General features: G+C 44.9%; 1 long non-coding RNA gene across 2 annotated transcripts in view; it reads left to right on the top strand.

The window, feature by feature from the left end:
- The first annotated feature begins 383 nt into the window (after positions 1 to 383).
- The window catches only part of LOC128070357 (uncharacterized), a 211,044-nt gene continuing 191,481 nt past the window's right edge, over positions 384 to 19,946 (top strand). For both annotated transcript variants that reach the window (XR_008201609.1, XR_008201610.1), the window contains exon 1: positions 384 to 422. This is a non-coding gene — a long non-coding RNA (uncharacterized LOC128070357). The remainder of the gene's footprint in view (positions 423 to 19,946) is intronic.

The following is a 19,946-nucleotide window of genomic DNA, read 5'->3' as shown; positions in this document are numbered from 1 at the left end:
GTGTTCTCTGTTACGACAGTGATCCCCATAGAGATGTAATCTTCAGTTTATGAAGAGTTTTTTCTGAGTCCAAAATTGCCGCAATCTGTGGGGTTTTCACCCTAACCTTGCCCTTCTGCCCTTTGTGGATCCTCCTGGAATGGTCCACAGGCATCTACATCTGCTATTCTCCAATCCCACCAACAAGGGGCGCGCGAGATGAAACAGTTCTGTCCTGGGATGTACCACTGAGGGGTAGCGGTAAGACCACCCACTCTGAAAGGTACCATTGGGAGAGGGCGTGTGACAACAGAGAGAGGGTCCCCTTACACCGCGTCGGGCATGGACCACAGTTCCCTGCGGGGGCACTCATGGCGCCACTGGGGCCATCCCCATTCGCTCCTCTTCGTCTTCCCACTGCTTTCGAATCCCAGTGGACACAGGTATTAAGCGGAAACTTTCTTTGTCTCTTTTTCAACTCCACCCCTTCGTTGGTGGGACGACTACAGAGCAAGAAGCTGGCTGTCGGTTTGGATATTGGCGTCAGGGAAGCTTTCTGAGCAGTGATTGGCCACCGCGTGATTGCTGGCACTGTGGTCTAGGAACTGAAACTGAGGGCGAGAGGCGCCTGTATGGGCAGGCGCCTGCGTTGGCGTGCGCGACTTTTCAGAGCATACAACTTTCCTCCGAGTTTTATTGCTTTTTCAGAAGGGGTCTAAAAGCTGCCCTGGTTAATGGCGAGGTTTGACGCAGTCGCTGCCTGTGCATAGTGACGGCGTTTCAGTCTTGTTCAGCTCTGGCTCAGTGTGGATCGTGTTGTAGTGCAAGGTCATTCACACAAATGCATGCAATTCATGTCCAGGGAGACGTCCCTGAGCTTGGTGTCTTTCCCTGGAGAATAACCTGTATCTGGCAGCTTGGGATTGTGTATTGCTACGTGTGATAACACGGGTGCTGTTTGGGTACATTTGATCTCCATGAGCCTTTGGGCGGGGTTGTGAGTGATGGTATATTTGATCTGAGTGGATTTTGTGAGCCATAGTACAAAGCCTCTAGGATGTGTGCTTGTATACCGGGATGTGCATCTTTGGAGCTTGCTGGCTTTTCAGTCCCTGGGTGTGAGATCTCTGTGTAGGCGTCTGCACCCCAGAATGTGAGATCACTGAGCTTTTGATTCTGGGTTCCAAGTTGTGATGCCTCTGTGCTGCTTTAAGGATGGGTCAGTCTAAAGGTGAAAACTGTCAGCTGTTTGGGGATCTAGGCACAGGTTGCAAGTTTTTCATTTGTCCAGAAACTTTATCTTAAGATTATATGATGTTCTTGAGTTATTAAACTTCTGTCTTTCTCTTTAGGGGATTTTGTATTAGATTCATAAGTGTCCCAGTGGTTTGGGAGTCAGTGTCCAAGATGTGAAGTATCTGTGCAGCTCTCGTTTGTTTCTGTCTGGAAGACTTTGGTCTGATTGGAGGGTCTTTGTGTGTGGTTATGGTCTCTGTTGTGTTTGAGGGTCTGAGACTCGAGTTGTGTGTGCTCTCTGTGCAGAGATTCAATGGGCTCTTCTTGGTGTCTCTGGGTATCTACCTGAGCTGTCTGGTGTCTTTGTGTTAGATACAAAACCTCTTGCTCTTGGCTATGAGGTCCCTGTCCAGGAACTGAGGATTTGAAAGCTAGCAGATATGATTCCGAAGCCTGGAACCTAACATGCTGACTGTGTGTTGTTGAGTTTATCACTTGTGTCCTGAAATCTCAGTTTGTATCATAATTAATACAGTGGGGCCAGTGCCCATCTTGGAGGCTACCTGTGCATGTTAGCAATGTGTGTAAAGGGCCTGGCTCCAGACTGTCCTTCAGCAAACGTTTTCTGAGCACCTGCCATAGACCTGAACACTACTGGAGGACTTTGGGACAGGACAACACCAACCAAGTCTCTCATTTCATAGACTTGGTGGTCAGTAAATAATCAAGGTTGGCAGGCACTATGAAGAAAGATATTGTTAGATCAGGGGAAAAGGTGTATGTAGGTATGATGTGATTATTTTATTCAAGGTAATGAGGGAAAGACTCCGTGAAAGATGGCAAGTAAGCAGAGATCTGGAGGAAGTAAGGGAGCAGGATGTGGGGTTACCTAAGGGGAGAGCATTCCAGGGAGAAGGAACAATAAATGCAACAGTCCTGGCATGGAAATCTGCTTGGCGTGCTCCTGAAGGTCAAGGAATCCTGTGATGTGCTGGGTTTGGCACGTAGCTCTCATTGAAAGGGGCCTGGTGCTGCTATTTCTGTTTCTCCCACAGTTTGTGGTCTTCTGCATTTCTTAGATGAAGGACTCAAGGCTCCAGCATGTGCCCTGCACCTTCTCTCCTACCTGTACTTGAAAGTAGAGTGAAACCTTCTGGTCCATCATGAGAAACAGAGAGCTTCAGTGTACCAGCTAGAGGGATGATAGCATCCACGCTGAATGTCAGCCAAGCAGCGGACATCAGTTATCATCATGGGATTATGAGGCATGGGAATCATGCCTCATAACATTGCTCCTCTTGATGGAGGGCAGGACTTAAGAAGGAGAAAGGAACTGGGGCAAAGGAGAGAGGCAGGAAGGGGAAGCTGGAGGACAATGAGAAAGAAAACGAGTGGTTTCATCACATTGCTTGGATTTGGCCCAATTCACCTTGATGAAACGATTGGATTAGGAAATGTGGAATCTGTAAGCTATTTCTTTCCTGATATTGGGAAGTTTTGTCTTTAGTTATCTTTTTCTTTTATTCTTGTGGGTGGAAACTTATGAATTCATATTGACCTTTTGAAAGAGCCAGCTTTGGGTTTTGTTGATTATCTATATATTTTTTCTAATATCTGTTCTGATCTCTATTTTCCTTATTTTGCTGACAGTCTCACTACCAAAGGGGTTTAATAAAGTCCCTGAGAGTTTCCCAAGTATAGTGAAATCTCACAGATTCTAGGGCGCTGTTGTAGCCACACTGAGTGAGACTCACTGAGTGTAGATCATGGAATCTGCACTTTTTAAAAGAATTCCTCAGTTCTGATTGACATGGACAACTTGTCTAGGCACTACCGGAGCAGAGGCATGGTCTTATTTTGCCTACTGCCAGGCACTGTCTCCATTGAGAGCATGTGACAGGGGTTTCCTGCCTTCTCTGATGCACAAACCCAAGACCTCCAGTCTAGGAGACTCACTGACATGCTGTCTGCTGTTCTGAGGAGGCTCTTGTTTGTAGACCGTCGTTTCTGCAAAACATCCTGATGCCAGTCTTGTCAAGCCTCCATTTGAAAGATTTCTGAAGAAATCAGATTTCTATTTAGTGTGCATTTCTATGATGTAGCATCAATTTGTGTTATGTGGTAGCTTTTATTATACATATTTTGCTGTAGCTGTTGGATCTTACCCTTGACTGAATAAATACAGAACACCCAGAGTTTTCCACAGCGCGTCCAGACCTGTGGCTCCCTTACTGCTGGGCGACACTGAACAAGTTACGTAGCGCCTCTGTGCCTCATTCCTCTTTTAACCACGTGGAAACACAAGCTTCGAGTAACTTTAACTACCTCATGGGGCACTGTAGACCACTGACCATGTTAACTCATGGGAAATTGTCAGGACAGTACGTGCCATATGGTGTGTTCCAAGTCAATTCTAGCTGTTGTCATTACTGTTGGTAATATTATTGCTGTTCCACATTTCCCTGGAGATTGTTCCAGTGACACAATGTCAAGACCACCATTGACACACCACGTGGACCTTGCACTATCATTTCAGGCTTTTCGGGGCTTTAAGAATGGAGTGTATGAGGTATGAGGGAGGGTTTTTTTTTTTTAGCACAGTGAGTATCCCCCTCTTCTTATGGGGATATTGTGAAGCTTAAAGTAAATATTTGGGTTTCATCATATGCTCGTATGAAAAACTTTAGTGAATATTCTATGTGAAGTTAGACGTCTAATGCCCTCTTCATAGGATTTGCATCATGACGGGAAAGCAAGTGGTCACTGGAGAGTTATAGAACATGAGTATATACATCTTTAAAAGCATTGCCCAGGGAAATTAAAAGGCCAAGAAACCTCATCACATGGCCTTTTTTCCCATTATTTTTTCAAGTCTAATTCTCAATCAAATTGTGAAGACCTGAAACTGATGAAGATATGAAAACATTAATAGTCAGACGATCATCAGGAATGCTTCATTTCTTGTGTAGTTTTCACATTTCCAGTTTTTTTGTGTTTCTTATTTCTTCCACTAATACTCATGATTGTTTAATCCAAGGGTGATGATATGGATATTTTCCGAGGTAAATCCTGAGGAGATGTTCAGCTGTGTTTTGGGTTGGAGAGTCTGAAGACAGGGGCACAGATCAGAGATGACACAGATCAGTTGGGATTGGGGAGGTAAAAGCGTGGGGTCAGGGACAGGGGGATATGAGTACAAGCAGAAACGGAAGTGCAGAGAGACAAGAAGAAAAGCTCACCCTTCTGGATCGTGCTTAGCTCTCCATAAGTACACAATGTACATATATACTCCATGTGTACTCAGAAATCTTTGAGTACTCATAGCAACAGTGTACGGTGAGCAGTTTTAATGCTATCATCCCTTTCTGCAGTTGAGGAGCAGAGACACACAGACGTTAATGGGTGAATGAATTTGCACAAAGTCACCTAGCTGGCAAGAGCTGAGTCAGATTGGTGCCCAGGCCAGAGAGGAACAGACAGGTGTGGTCTCTGACTCCCAGTCTGGAATACAGTGCAGTGTCTAGTCTACTGTGGGTCAGAAGGCAGATGAACATGTCCATCCGCATGAAACCCTGCAATGAATCTGCATATGGATTGAACACAGTTTCTCCCTAGTGCATGAAAGACCGTGGGGTGTCATGTCAACATGCACACATCACAGAGAACAGTTCCTAGTGCATGTCAAGCTCTAAACATGTATTTGCCGTGACAGACATTAGTGGAACACCCTCATCATTCTGGAAAGTAGCATAACCATAGACATAATATAATGATAAACAGAACAACAAATACAATATCAGGAAGACATTACCTCGCCCATCTCTTAATTTTCTTAAATGCACATTCAACCTGCAGGGCAATAGACCACATACTAAATTTTTTTCACTTAAGTGTGACATTCTAGATAATTTCCAAATAACATTTTATTAGTATTTTAATTTGTTGTATCTTCATTGTTACATGGGCAGTTTTTCTATTATAATTGAAAGACGGACTTTCTTAAAACTCATTCTCTTCAGGTTACTTGAGGTTTCAGCATTAAAAGTTGTGTTGGTATCCCTGCCAGGTGAAAACCCAATCAGCACACTGAAGTCAGAAGTATGATTTTCGGTACAGTAGGTAGGGAGCTGTAGGGGAGGAGAGAGGTCCTGATGGAAGGTTAGGTAAGTCTGCAAGTGTTGTGAGAAAGTTCACTGACTCTATAGCCCCAAACCAAAGAACAACTCACAGGTCCCTAGGAAGACACTGGTGTTCCTTCCACAGAAGTGTCTGTGTTAAGACTTTCAGACCATTGCTCTTTTGGCTCCCATGGTGCAGTGGGGCAGCCTGTGACACTTATAACACAGTCCTGCTTTGACTCAGGATGTGGATGAGAGTCACAGCCTGCCTTGCAGCACCACCTCTTTTGTGGGTGATCTGGAGCCCTATCTGTGATGTCTGGGAGTCGACAGATTCTGACGGGAAAGGAGGAAGAAAATACATAGCTCAGGGGTACATGCACCATCCTTCATAGAGATGCTGCTTACTGTTACAGTTACAGTAACCAGCTGGGAATGAGAAGAGTTTGATTTGGTGACTCAAAGAAGAAATGTGGAAGTGAATTCAATGCAAAGGGAGAAAACATATTCAGTTCTGTCCAGTTCAGTTCAGTCGCTCAGTCATGTCCACCTCTTTGCAACCCCATGAATCGCAGCACGCCAGGCCTCCCTGTCCATCACCATCTCCTGGAGTTCACTCAGACTCACGTCCACCGAGTCGGTGATGCCATCCAGCCATCTCATCCTCTGTCATCCCCTTCTCCTCCTGCCCCCAATCCCTCCCAGCCTCAGAGTCTTTCCAATGAGTCAACTCTTCGCATGAGGTGGCCAAAGTACTGGAGTTTCAGCTTTTAGCATCATTCCTTCCAAAGAACACCCAGGGCTGATCTCCTTTACAATGGACTGGTTGGATCTCCTTCAGTCCCAGGGACTCTCAAGAGTCTTCTCCAACACCACAGTTCAAAAGCATCAGATTAAGAGGGGGTAAACAGCTACAACTCCCATTTCTGTACCAGGACAGGGTGCTCCATTACTGTTGCGAGAAGGCTCTGTGCTCTGAGCTCTGGGAGGGAGTGATGAGTGTTCTAAGGACCCGCCATCACCCTTAAGCAGGGGGCGCTGAGGGTGTGAAGAGAGAAGTCTCAGCCTTTAGTACTGACAGACACAGAAAGCTTCTTAGCCCCGTTGAGAGTGGGGCTGTGGCATATTAGGGAAACTCAAAGGTAAGGTGGTGGTGGTGGTTCGTTTTCAATCGCTCAGTTGTATCTGACCCTTTTCATGAGACCCCAATGGACTGTAGCACCCCAGGCTCCTCTGTCCTGCACTATCTGCCATAGTTTGTTCAAATTCATGTCCATTGAGTCGGTGATGCTATCTAACCGTCTCATCCTCTACTTCCCCCTTCTCCATTTGCCTTCAATCCTTCCCAGTGAAAGGTTGTTGCTGAACCATGAAAGACGCCAGGATTCTTGGCCTCTGGAGGAGAAGACTTAAGTCTGGGGCCAGAGACAAGGCTTGATCGCTCAGAGCTTTTGTGTAATAAAGTTTCATTAAAGTATAGAAGAGATAGAGAAATCTTCTGACATAGACATCAGAAGGGGGTGCAGAAAGAGTGCCCTCCTGCTAGTCTTTAACTGGATGTTATATAGGTGCTAGCAGTCTGCTAATTAAAGAAAGGAAATGTCTTAAAACTCAGAGAATGTCACCAGGCCCCTCACCCACAACATGCATTTTGAGATAAACATGGGCACCAGGTGAGTCCTCCCAGGCCATAAAACGATTGACTTGAATCTTGAAGAAAGGCATATTTCCATATTTCTGAGCCTTTAGGCAGAACCCCCTTGAAAACAGAGTCTAGGGTAAATGCACAGAACATTAACATAGCTTAAGACAAGTATTTCCATAAGAAAAATGCATTGGTTAGCCCAAGGTTTGAGAAAAGTTAAGTTCAAGTCGAACCAGGTGTCATTACGGCAACACAAAATTTTAAGAGAATTCTCTGTTTATATTTGTATAGAGAAGGGGAAAAAATATAACACTAATTTGTTTCCTCCTGCCGCTTAAGAGAGAGAGATAAAAATGTCTGACACTTGCAGCCTGTTTCCTTTGTTTGGAGACCCCTGGCCTTCCTTCCTGTTACCCTCCCATTCCCCTCTTTTCTTTTAGGAGAATTATGTTTCCTAGAGAAAGGGGCATCGTTCTCATTCCATAACTGCTTCCGAGCTGATAAGGGGCGTTGTCCCTAACTTGGTGAGGCAACAGATTCTCCTAACCCTCATATTGAGGGTCTCTGATCCAGGGGTCCCAAGTAGTAGCTGGAGGAAGCTGCAGCAGTCACAGGAGTTGGAGCAACCATTTGTAACTTAAAAGCCTTCATGCGACTAGAAACAAATCTAACTACACAGTTACAGGTGCAGGGAGCAAACAGCAAAAGCAGAACAATCAGAATTATTGTAATTGAGATAGTTTTCCACCATGGGGAACTAGTTAACGTCTCCTAAAGTGAGGCAATTGAGGCTTCAGGAGCATCCATAGCCTGAATCATCATGTTCGTGTGTTTAGCAAAATGAGTAACACTAGTGCTCATATCAGGTATATATGTACAGCACTGGGTATGAATAATGGCACAAGTTCCTCCTCGTGCAGCTGTCAGAATATCGAAGGCCAATCTGTTTGGTAAAACCACCTTTCTAATTTGTATTTGTTCAGCATTAAGAGCTGACATAGCTTTTTGAGAATCTTGTAATGCCTGTTGAGTAAAATTAGTCAAAGCATCCCCTCGTAGCATAACATCTGTAGTTCCCAGAGAGGGAACAAACACTGTAGCCAAATAATCACACCAGCGAAATACAGATCTTGCCCACAGTTTAAGGTGTGGTACATTAGCAGGCTTTTCTGGAAGCTCAGAAAAGATGAAGCCGTGAGTAAAAGCTAGACCTAGGGTACATCTCCCTATCCAGCCAGGGAGAAGCCATGCTCATAGGCAAGAGCCACATATCCAATAGGTCCCGTTTGGAGCAAGCCAGCAGGACGGAGATATCCAGTCCCAATCAGTGCCTGGCCAGGCAAAGGGAGGACCTGAACTGGGGTTGGAAAATATGGGAATGATTACCTTGCATACTTCCTGAGGCAAGAGTCCCAGTTGTTTCCAATCATTATAATTAAGTTGTTGGCTAATTCTGGGGATGGCTCTATTTGTTCCCAGCATATAGGGGCAGTAGACATTAGACGTCCTTTTTCGGGAGTTAGCCATATAACCTCATATCATCCCATATTTGATAAACGTCAGGTAAAAAAGCCACTAAATCTAAACCCATTTACTTTATGTGCAACGAAATAGTCATTAAACCCAGACGATGTATAATCAAAATTAAAAGCCATGTTATGTCCATAGCTAAAGTACAAAGTGTTGTACCGGTCCCTCTTAGGGTTGTTAGATGTCATCAGATTAAGAAGAGGCATCACATATGACTGTTGTGGAAGGTATTCGCAGACTTGGAGAAAGTCTTTTGCTTGAAGTGGAGATGTCCACCAAGGGAAGCTGCCGGGAGCCAGCGTGAGGAACTCCGCCCGTGGCAAAGGTCATGAGGAAGGAGGCTTCGGCATATGCAAAGGCGGGATCGAGCCTCAGGAAACCCCCTGTTCCCGAGCATCTACCCCCCAAACCAGAGTCTGTCTACTTTACTGCTTTATACTCTCACCTACACCTCTGACACTAAGGGGGGCTGTCCCCCACCTCTCTCGGAGAAGGAGTTAACCTACAGCTCCAGTTAATAAAAATTCCTGGGCGTGACAAGGGTGTCTCAGGTCAAACCTCTCTGCTGGCAGACCAGCTTGTGTGACAGGATTATCCCCACTCTTGCTACTAGGTACATGATTGTTTACAACCTCTCAACCATAAGCAGCACTGAGAGTTTGGAGTATTTTGAAAGTCTTAGTTACCATTGGGTTTTTCTAAAGATAAAAATCATGTTGGTGAAGGGTTTTCCGTTTATTGGGCCAAAGTTTGCTGCTAAATCCCCTGCCCGTATACATGTTAATGAATATATAACTAGCATATAGGAGAAATAAGTATTAACCTTTAAGATTAATCATGTTAACCTTAGGCTAAGTAAATGCCTTCCTTAATTGTAACCCACTACACCCTCACCCTATAGGAATGCAACTTTATCTGGTACCTTCAGAGGGTGGTGCCTGGTTTAAGAAAAATCGCCCCTGGAAAATAAGTTTCTGGTTGACTGACCGTTATCAGAAAAGAAAGGATCATAAAATGTCAGCAGGCCTCATAGCCAGAAGATGATGTAAAACCCCTAAAGACCTTTCTGTATACGTTTATACGAAGCACCTGATTTTGATAAAGGTCAGGACCGCTGACTCCCGCGTGACTTTAAAATTTCCATTTGTCTCTATGTGTAACAAAAGGTATAGAAGCAAACCTGAAAATAAAGAAATCAGATCAGTTTCTGGAAAGACTGATTCCCCCGTGTCATTCTTTCTTTCCCCTTCTGGCTGAATTCTCATCTGGAGCGTAGATACTTGCCAAGCCTGCTAATTTTGCCTGGGCTGCTAAGGTCTGACCGGGGAGGCCTCACTGTGTCCTCTCCTTCGGGAGAACGGAAAGACGCCTGTGGCCTATGTAGGTGGTGCAAACTGCTTGTCTTGGAGTTTTATTGGTATTCCACGTAAACCAAGTTATGCAGCCTCTTTTTCTCCACTAGTATTTTCCTACTACACTATTTCTTTCTAATCTCCCTCCTTATCTTTAATTAAGCAATTAATTCCTAGGACGCTGACTCCATCCCCGCTTCGAATTACCCTGGATCCCCCGGGGCTGGACCCCGGCAGGAAGCTTTCCACTGATGAAGAAGGGAGCACTCTGCAGACCCAGCAGTTAGACCCATTGTGGAATGCAGCACAGGAGTGAGCCCAGGACAGGAAGGCACTGTCTTGAGGATCAAACGGCAAACTCAGGATTTTTGGAGTCAGCAGAAGGAGGCTCACACAGATTAGCAGCCCCATCTGAAAAGTACAAAGTGAGAGCATAGAAAGTAAAGACACAAAATGACGTCACTTAGTTCTGGTCAGGGTGCCACGTCTTAAACACGAGTGTGATGCACCGACGAATCAATTCCTGGCACTTTGACAGCTGTGGGAGAAGAAAGAAGAGCTGGTAAGGGCCTTCCCAGAGGGGTTCGAGGGATTGGCCCCCAGATCCCAATGTTTTTTTCAGGACCTCAGTTCCCGGCTGAAATGGAGGCTTGCTTGACTCAGAGGCTGGGTCAGGAGTCACCTGCTGGACTTCCATTAATGCCTGTTGTAAAGCTGAGAGCTGAGTTACATGATTAGTTAATTCTAAGGCTTCAGGGTGTATAAAAATCTCTGTGCATAAGAAAGGCCTTCCATAAAAACATTCAAAGGGGGACAGCCCCTCCTTTTGGGAAGCAGTCCCAGCCCTCATTAAAGCTATGGGTAGAACTTTAATCCAATTGTCCTGTGTCTCTTGAGTTAATTTGCACAGAGGTCTCTTGATAATGTCGCTAGCTGTTTCAACCTTTCCTGAGGCTTGGGGTCTCCAGGAACAGTGTAAGTGATATTCTATTCCTAGAGCTTTAGACATCCCCTGAGTTTGAGCTGCTTTAAAGGCAGAGCCATTGTCACTCTGAAGCCTCCATGGCAGCCCAAACCTGGGGATAATTCATAGATTAAAATCCTTATAACCTCCTTAGCCAGTTCACTGCAACAGGGAAAAGCCTCAATCCATCCAGGAAAAGTATGCACCCAAACGTGTGAGCAAGAATATCCATTAGCTTTTGGCGTATGAGTAAATCAATTTCCCAGTCTTCTCTGGGATATTTTCAACTTTATTGTAATCCAGATTTTACTAGCTTTTCAGTCTTTGGGTTATTTTTCTGACAAACCTAAGGTCTTTTGATAATGTCCTTTAAATTTTCATTACATTTTTACCTTCAAACAAAGGAGAAGCCATCAGGTAAGTACTCTCTTGAGAAACCTATATGCAGGTCAAGAAGCAACAGTTAGAACTGGACATGGAACAACAGTCTGGTTGCAAATAGGAAAAGGAGTACATCAAGGCTGCATATTGTCATCCTGCTTATTTAACTCATATGCGGAGTACATCATGAGAAACGCTGGGCTGAAGGAAGCACAAGGTGGAATCAAGATTGCCGGGAGAAATATCAAACACCTCAGATATGCAGATGACACCACCCTTATGGCAGTAAGTGAAGAGGAGCTAAAAAGCCTCTTGATGAAAGTGAAAGAGGAGAGTGAAAAAGTTGGCTTAAAGCTCAACATTCAGAAAACGAAGATCATGGCATCTAGTTCCATCACTTCATGGCAAATAAGTGGGGAAATAGTGGAAACAGTGTGAGACTTTATCTTGGGGGGGCTCCAAAATCACTGCAGATGGTGACTGCAGCCATGAAATAGAGAGGGTAACAGGCAGGAAGGCCAGGGGTCTCCAAACGGAAGAAATAGGCTGCAAGCGTCAGGCATTTTTTATCTCTCGTAAGCGGCAGAAGGAAACAAACTCCCAATATTTTTTTCCTTCTCTATACAAGTAGTCATGTATGGATGTGAGAGTTGGACTGTGAAGAAGGCTGAGCGCCGAAGAATTGGTGCTTTTGAACTGTAGTTTTGGAGAAGACTCTTGAGAGTCCCTGGGACTGCAAGGAGATCCAACCAGTCCATCCTGAAGGAGATCAGCCCTGGGATTTCTTTGGAAGGAATGATGCTCAAGCTGAAACTCCAATACTTTGGCCACCTCATGCAAAGAGTTGACTCATTGGAAAAGACTCTGATGCTGGGAGGGACTGGGGGCAGGAGGTGAAGGGGACGACAGAGAATGAGATGGCTGAATGGCATCACTGACTCGATGGACGTGAGTCTGAATGAACTCCAGGAGTTGGTGAATGAACAGGGAGGCCTGGCGTGCTGCGATTCATGGGGTTGCAAAGAGTCGGACACGACTGAGTGACTGAAATGAGCTGAACGGATACAAATTTCAATGGAGAAGGCAATGGCAACCCACTCCAGTACTCTTGCCTGGAAAATCCCATGGGCGGAGGAGCCTGGTAGGCTGCAGTCCATGCGGTCGCTAAGAGTCGGACATCACTGAACGACTTCGCTTGCACTTTTCCCTTTCATGCATTGGAGAAGGAAATGGCAACCCACTCCAGTGTTCTTGCCTGGAGAATCCTAGGGACAGAGGAACCTGGTGGGCTGCCGTCTCTGGGGTCGGACAGAGTTGGACACGACTGAAGCGACTTGGCAGCAGCAGCAACAGATTACAAATTTTAAAGGAGGTTTCTTTTAAAACACTGGGTTGCCATAATGACACCTGGTTTCACCTGAAGTTAACTATCTTCAAACCTTGAGTTAACCAATGCATTTTTCTTGTGGAAATGCTTGTCTTAAGCTATGTTAGTGTACTATGCAATTACCCCAAGCTCTGTCTTCAAGTCCCTTCCGCCTAATGGCTCAGAACCTACTTCACAAACGAGTATGTTATACTCAGACATTGTTCCCCTAATCTATGGAAATGAAACTGTTTGTATGGTAATCTGCCCTTCTATAAGATTCAAGTCAATGGTTTCTCTGGCCAGGGATGAATCCTCTGGTGCCAAGATTATCCCAAAATACATCTTATGGATGACGGGCCTGTTGCCATTCTGAGTTTTAAGACTTTCCTTTCTTTCAGTAACAGACTGCTCAGTTCAGTTCAGTTCAGTTCAGTCGCTCAGTCGTGTCCAACTCTTTGCGACCCCATGAATCGCAGCACGCCAGGCCTCCCTGCCCATCACCAACTCCTGGAGTTCATTCAGACTCACGTCCATCAACTCTTCGCATGAGGTGGCCAAAGTACTGGAGTTTCAGCTTTAGCATCATTCCTTCTAAAGAAATCCCAGGGCTGATCTCCTTCAGAATGGATTGCTTGGATCTCCTTGCACTCCAAGGGATTCTCAAGAGTCTTCTCCAACACCACAGTTCAAAAGCACCAATTCTTTGGCGCTCAGCATTCTTCACAGTCCAACTCTCACATCCATACATGACCACAGGAAAAACCATAGCCTTAACTAGATGGACCTCAGTCGGCAAAGTAATGGCTCTGCTTTAGAATATGCTGTCTAAGTTGGTCATAACTTTCCTTCCAAGGAGTAAGTGTCTTCTAATTTCATGGCTGCAGTCACCATCTGCAGTGATTTTGGAGCCCAAAAAAATAAAGTCTGACACTGTTTGCACTGTTTCCCCACCGATTTGCCATGAAGTGATGGGACCGGATGCCATGATCTTCGTTTTCCGAATGTTGAGCTTTAAGGCAACTTTTTCACTCTCCTCTTTCACTTTCATCAAGAGGCTTTTTAGTTCCTCTCCAATTTCTGCCACAAGGGTGGTGTCATCTGCATATCTGAGGTGTTTGATATTACTCCCAGCAATCTTGATTCCAGCTTGTGTTTCCCCCAGTCCAGCATTTCTCAGGATGTACTCTGCATATAAGTGAAATAGGCAGGGTGAAAATATACAGCCTCATGTACTCCTTTTCCTATTGGGAACCAGTCTGTTGTTCCATGTCCAGTTCTAACTGTTGCTTCCTGACCTGCATACAGATTTCTCAAGAGGCAGGTCAGGTGGTCTGGTATTCCCATCTCTCTCAGAATTTTCCACAGTTTATTGTGATCCACACAGTCAAAGGCTTTGGCATAGTCAATAAAGCAGAAATAGATGTTTTTCTGGAACTCTCTTGCTTTTTCCATGATCCAGCAGATGTTGGCAATTTGATCTCTGGTTCCTCTGCCTTTTCTAAAACCAGCTTGAACATCAGGAAGTTCACAGTTCACGTATTGCTGAAGCCTGGCTCGGAGAATTTTGAGCATTACTTTACTAGCATGTGAGATGAGTGCAATTGTACGGTAGTTTGAGCATTCTTTGGCAATGCCTTTCTTTGGGATTGGAATGAAAACGGACCTTTTCCAGTCCTGTGGCCACTGCTGAGTTTTCCAAACTTGCTGGCATATTGAGTGCAGCACTTTCACAGCATCATCTTTCAAGATTTGAAACAGCTCAACTAGAATTCCATCACCTCCACTAGCTTTCTTACTAGTGATGCTTTCTAAGGCCCACTTGACTTCACATTCCAGGATGTCTGGCTCTAGATGAGTGATCACACCATCGTGATTCTCTGGGTCATGAAGATCTTTTTTGTACAGTTCTTCTGTGTATTCTTGCCACCTCCTCTTAATATCTTCTGCTTCTGTTAGATCCATACCACTTCTGTCCTTTATCGAGCCCATCTTTGCATGAAATGTTCCCTTGGTATCTCTAATTGTCTTGAAGAGATCTCTAGTCTTTCCCATTCTGTTCCTTTCCTCTAGCAGGGGGGTACTCTTTCTGCCCCCTTCAGATACCTATGTCAGAAGCTTTCTCTATCTCCTTTATAGTTTAATAAAACTTTATTACACAAAAGCTCTAAGTGATCAAGCCTTGTCTCTGGCCACGGATTGAATTCTTCTCCTCTGGAGGCCAAGAATCCCAGCATCTTGTCCTTCAGCAACAATCTTTCCAAAGTAAAAGACGCTTAATCCTTGGAAGAAAAGTTATGACCAACTTAGATAGCATATTCAAAAGCATAGACATTACTTTGCCAACAAAGGTCTGTCTAGTCAAGGCTATGGTTTTTCCAGTGGTCCTGTATGGATGTGAGAGTTGGACTGTGAAGAAAGCTGAGCGCTGAAGAATTGATGCTTATGAACTGTGTTGTTGGAGAAGACTCTTGAGAGTCCCTTGAACTGCAAGGAGATCCCACCAATCCATCTAAAGGAGATCAGTCCTGGGTGTTCATCGGAAGGACTGATGCTGAAGCAAAACTCCAATTCTTTGGCCACCTCATGTGGAGAGTTGACTCATTGGAAAAGACCCTGATGCTGGGAGGGATTGGGGGCAGGAGGAGAAGGGGACGACAGAGGATGAGATGGCTGGATGGCATCAGTGACTCGATGGACATGAGTTTGGGTAAACTCCGGTAGTTGGTGCTGGACAGCAAGGCCTGGCATGCTGCAATGCATGGGGTGGCAAAGAGTCAGACACGACTGAGTGCCTGAACTGAACTGAACTGACCTGAAGTACTCTCTACACCTCAACGAAAACTCTGATGTAAACGCTTAAGAAATTTCCATTGAGTATTTTCAGGAATTATTAATCGTCCATCCTCGGCCTGTAGCCATCCTTTATAGGTAACCTTTGCTCCTCTTTTCTCATATCTTTTAAATTCTTCCTCAGTATATTGTGGGTTTTCCTGTTCCACAGGACGTGTCCAGATCAAAGATATCTGCAGTGAAGGGGTTTCCTAAAGTGCAGCTTTTTTGGCTTGACAGTCACCCAGCTGATTACCTTCAGCTACTTTACTCCCATCCCTGCTGTGCCCTTTGCAATGCATAACAGCTAATTCTTTAGGACAATATATATTCGTTAAAAGTCTCTGGATCTCTCTAAAATGCTTAATATGTTCTCTTGTTGCCCTTTTAAACTCTCGTTCTTTCCATATTGCAACATGAGCATGTAAAGTCAAATAAGCATACTTAGAATCAGTGTAGATATTTGCTTGCTGCCCTTTGCTTAACTCTAGAGCTCGGTTCAGAGCCAAAAGTTCCGCTAACTGAGCACTGGTTCCCTGGGGGAGAGATTGTGCTTGTAAAACCTGTTCAGCAGTCACCAGGGCCTAACCTGCTTTATGCTTCCCATCCTGATCACCAACATCAGGGTCTTTTCCTGTGAGTCAGCTCTTCCCATCAGGTGGCCAAAGTATTAGAGATTCAGCTTCAGCATCGGTCCTGCCAGTGAATATTCAGTTGGTTTCCTTTAGGGTTGGCTGTTTTGATATCCTTGCTGTCCGAGGGATTGTCTAGTGTCTTCTCCAGCACCACAAACCAAAAGCGTCAATTCTTTGTCACTCAGCCTTCTTAATGATCGAACTCACACATCTGTACATGACTACTGAAAAAGCCATAGTTTTGACTCTATGGACCTTTGTCGGCAAAGTGGTGTCTCTGCTTTATACTACGCTGTCCAGGTTTGACGTGGGCTTCCTTGGTGGCTCAGTGGTAAGGAACTCGCCTGCATGGGTGTACCTATGGCTGATTCTTGTTTATGCTTGACAGAAAACAACAAAATTCTGTAAAGCAATGATCCCTCAATTAAAAAATAAATAAAGTGTTTTTTAAAAAAAAAAAGAATCACCCCTGCAATGCACGGGATGCAGGAGACATGGGTTTCACCCCTGGGTTGGGAAGATGCCTTGCCATGCCCCATGGGAGGAGGGCATGGCAATCCACTAAAGTATTCTTGCCTGGAGAATGCCATGGACAGAGGCACCTGGCAGATTACAGTCCATGGGGTCGTAAAGAGTCAGACACGACTGAAGCAATGAGCATACATGCATACTAGCTTTGTCATAGCTGTTCTTCCAAGGATCAAGTGTCTTAATTTCATGGCAGCAATCACCATCCACGGTGATTTTGGAGCCTCCAAAATCAAATCTGTCCATGCATCCACTTCCCCCCCTTGTGTTTTCCGTGAAATGATAGAACTGGATGCCATAATCTTATATTTTTGAATATTGATTTTTAAGCCAGCCTTTTCACTGTCCTCTTTCACCCTCATCAAGAGGTTCTTTAGTTCGTCTTCAGTTTCTGCCATTGAAGTGGTATGATCTGCACATCTGAGCTTCTTGATAGTTCTGCCAGCAACCTTGATTCCAGCTCGTGAGTCATCCAGCCCAGTATTTCCCATGATGTGCTCTGCATGTAAGTTCAGTAAGCAGAGTGACACTATACAACCTTGTCTTACTCCTTTCCCAATTTTGAAGCAGTCCGTTGTTCCGTGTTTTATTCTAACTGTTGCTTCTTAACCCTCATACCAATTTCTCAGGAGACAGGTCAGCTAGTCTGGTACTCCCATCTCTGAGAATTTTCCAGTTTGTTGTGATCCACACAGTCAGAGGCCTTGAGGTAGTCTAGTCAATGAAGCAGAAGTAGATGTGTTTCTGGAATTCCCTTGCTTTCCCCATGATCTAATGAAGTTTGCCATTTGATCTCTTGTTCCTCTGCCTCTTCAAAAGCAGCTTGTATATCTGCAAGTTCTCATTCCATATACTGTTGAAGCCTAGCTTGAAGGAGTTTACTAACCAGAGGCTTCAGAAATATGGGACAATCTAAGCTTGAGGAATTGGAGGGTAGGAATGAAGCTCCATAAGAGAGAGAAGAAGAGGATTCTTTACTTTCCATGTTGTTAGCAAGCGGGGCAAGGGCTAGACCATACCTTCAAGTTCTTGTGTAGGGCAGTAGCCTTTACCTAGAAAGTCATGAACAGTTCTGCAACTGTAAGAGAGGGAGGGAGAGGGCGGTGAGTGGGCGACAGGCAGCCTGAGTGGATGTGAGAGACCCATTAGAAGGGGGTTGACAAGTAAATGGAGGGGGGCTTTGGACTAGAGCAGATGTGGTGGACATTGGAAAAAGTAGATGCATTAGACATTTTTGAAGTAAAACGGACAGAACTCAGCAAGGAGGGGATGGAACTGTAATCCTGGTTAAGACCAGGTTTCTGTGTCCTGTCATAAGGGTACAAAGGTGTCATGGGGAATCCTGGAAGTTGGCCAGGTCTGGGAAGAATTCCAAATAAGATTTTCATGTTTATGAGCTCAAGGTCTAGATGGATACAATAACCAGTATTTAGATACTAAAGCGATCCTTTTCCTTGTTAAAAAAGTGAAGTATTGAGATATAGTTTATATACAGTAGAAGTGAATGCTTTAAAGCATTACCGTTTGTCGACTTTCGACATATGCATACCATTGTGTAAATACTACGTCAAGGAAAACGTAGAAATCGTCCCATTGGTTTGAAAATGCTCCCCTGGGCTATTTGCATTCAGACTCCTTCCTGCACTCCTATACCCTGGCAACCACAGATATAGTTCTCTGCCTCTAGTTGTGCTTTTCCAGAAATCCATTGACATGAAATGATATAATACATAGCTTTCTGTGTCTGACATCTCTCCTTGGCACAGCTGAGATGCATCCTTGCTGTTACATGCCTTAGTCGTTCCTTTTTAAATGACTGTGTCATGTTCTTCTGTACGAGTATACTCTTTTGTTTTTCTTTCATCTATATGCCAGTTGTTGAATAGTTGGGCTGTTTCTAGTTTTAGCTATTAGGAGAACATGAATAGAATATTTGAGTAAAGATCCTAGTGTGAACATGCTTTCCTTTCTCTTGGGTAAAACTGGGAAAATTAAAACTCCTAGTAAGTAGGAAAATTCCCGCTATATAGAATAAGAAGAATGTGCTACTGGAGAAGAGTGAAGAAATAGCTACAGAAGGAATGAAAAGGCTAAGCCAAAGTGGAAACAACACCCAGCTGTGGATGTGCCTGGTGGTGAAAGTAAAGTCTGATGCTAAAAGAACAATACTGTATAGGAACCAGAGGTATATTCAGAGAAACTAGTTACCAGTTCAGAGATTTAAATGTGTAGTGCCCCAAGAAAAAAGTGGAAACAGAGGTATCTATTTATGTACTTATTCCATGGAAGTGAGTAAAGCCATTGGAGTATGACGGAAAACCCAAAGGCAGAGAAGGAATTGGTTTATCAAAGCATGTATAAAAATAGATATTACAAAACGTAATATCTATTTCTGTCATGACTGTCTTTCTGAGACACATTCTCCACTAAGGGTAACCTGGGACTTATCACCACAGTTGTGGACGCATAAGAAAGACTGCACTGGAAACAAAAAAATATAGCCCTCAAGCCCCTTTCTCATCCTCCAAAGACCCTGCAGTTCCAGGACTCTGCCTCAATGGCGGGAAAACCTCAACCGGCACTGCACACGCCCAACGCAGGGAGCATGCGCAGTGTGTTCCTGTGCGCGCGCGCATCCCTTGCTGCGCATGCCCCTTGTTGCGCATACGCGTTCCTGAGCATTCTGTGAGGAGCGTTGGGCCTGAGTCGGGTCTGTTTATTCAGTCCCGGTTCTTTCTCACTACTTGAGACTCACCAGGTAGGTTCACAGATCTGTCCTGTCTGGAGTTCAAGTGTGCGTGTATGTGAGGGGGAGCCAGCGAGTTTTGGGCGGGTCGGGCAGTGCGATCTGGGGCCTTTGAGGCAGAAGGCCTTCAATGTAGCCATCTTTCTCCTCACAAGTGTCGCGACGCCATAGTTCTTGCCCTGGTGGCCGGAGAGGAAGGGCAGTGGGCAGGGGAGGGCAGGGGGTTATGATGATGGTAGGGGTAGACTTGGGGGTGCTATTTGAGATATCTGGTTCATTGGGGCCCTGGAACTAACGACAGAGCACAGCATCTGGGGCCGGCAGTGGGACCTGGGCAGGGGGCGGGGTGGGCGATTAAGGAAAGGCCTAGAAACTGGACCGCAGTGGGATTGTGACTGTATCACGAGTTTTGTGGTAAGGTGCCAAGAGAGAAGTGGACCGGTTGCTCTGTATGCAGCCTCACCTCGGTCACAGACACTGAGAAAATCGCCATAGTCAGGCTGTAAAGACTGAGGCTTTCTTCGTGTTCCAGCAGAATTCCAAGGGCGTTGGGAAAAATAGGTCTGGTGAATAGGAGTGTGACAAGAGCAATAGTTCTGAGTTTTTAAATTCCTAGCAGCATTTCACTAAATAT

The sequence above is a fragment of the Budorcas taxicolor genome, chromosome X, assembly GCF_023091745.1.
Source record: "Budorcas taxicolor isolate Tak-1 chromosome X, Takin1.1, whole genome shotgun sequence".
Classification (NCBI taxonomy): domain Eukaryota; kingdom Metazoa; phylum Chordata; class Mammalia; order Artiodactyla; family Bovidae; genus Budorcas; species Budorcas taxicolor.
Note: the sequence above shows the minus strand (reverse complement) of the source record. Positions and strands in the feature narration are given on the sequence as shown.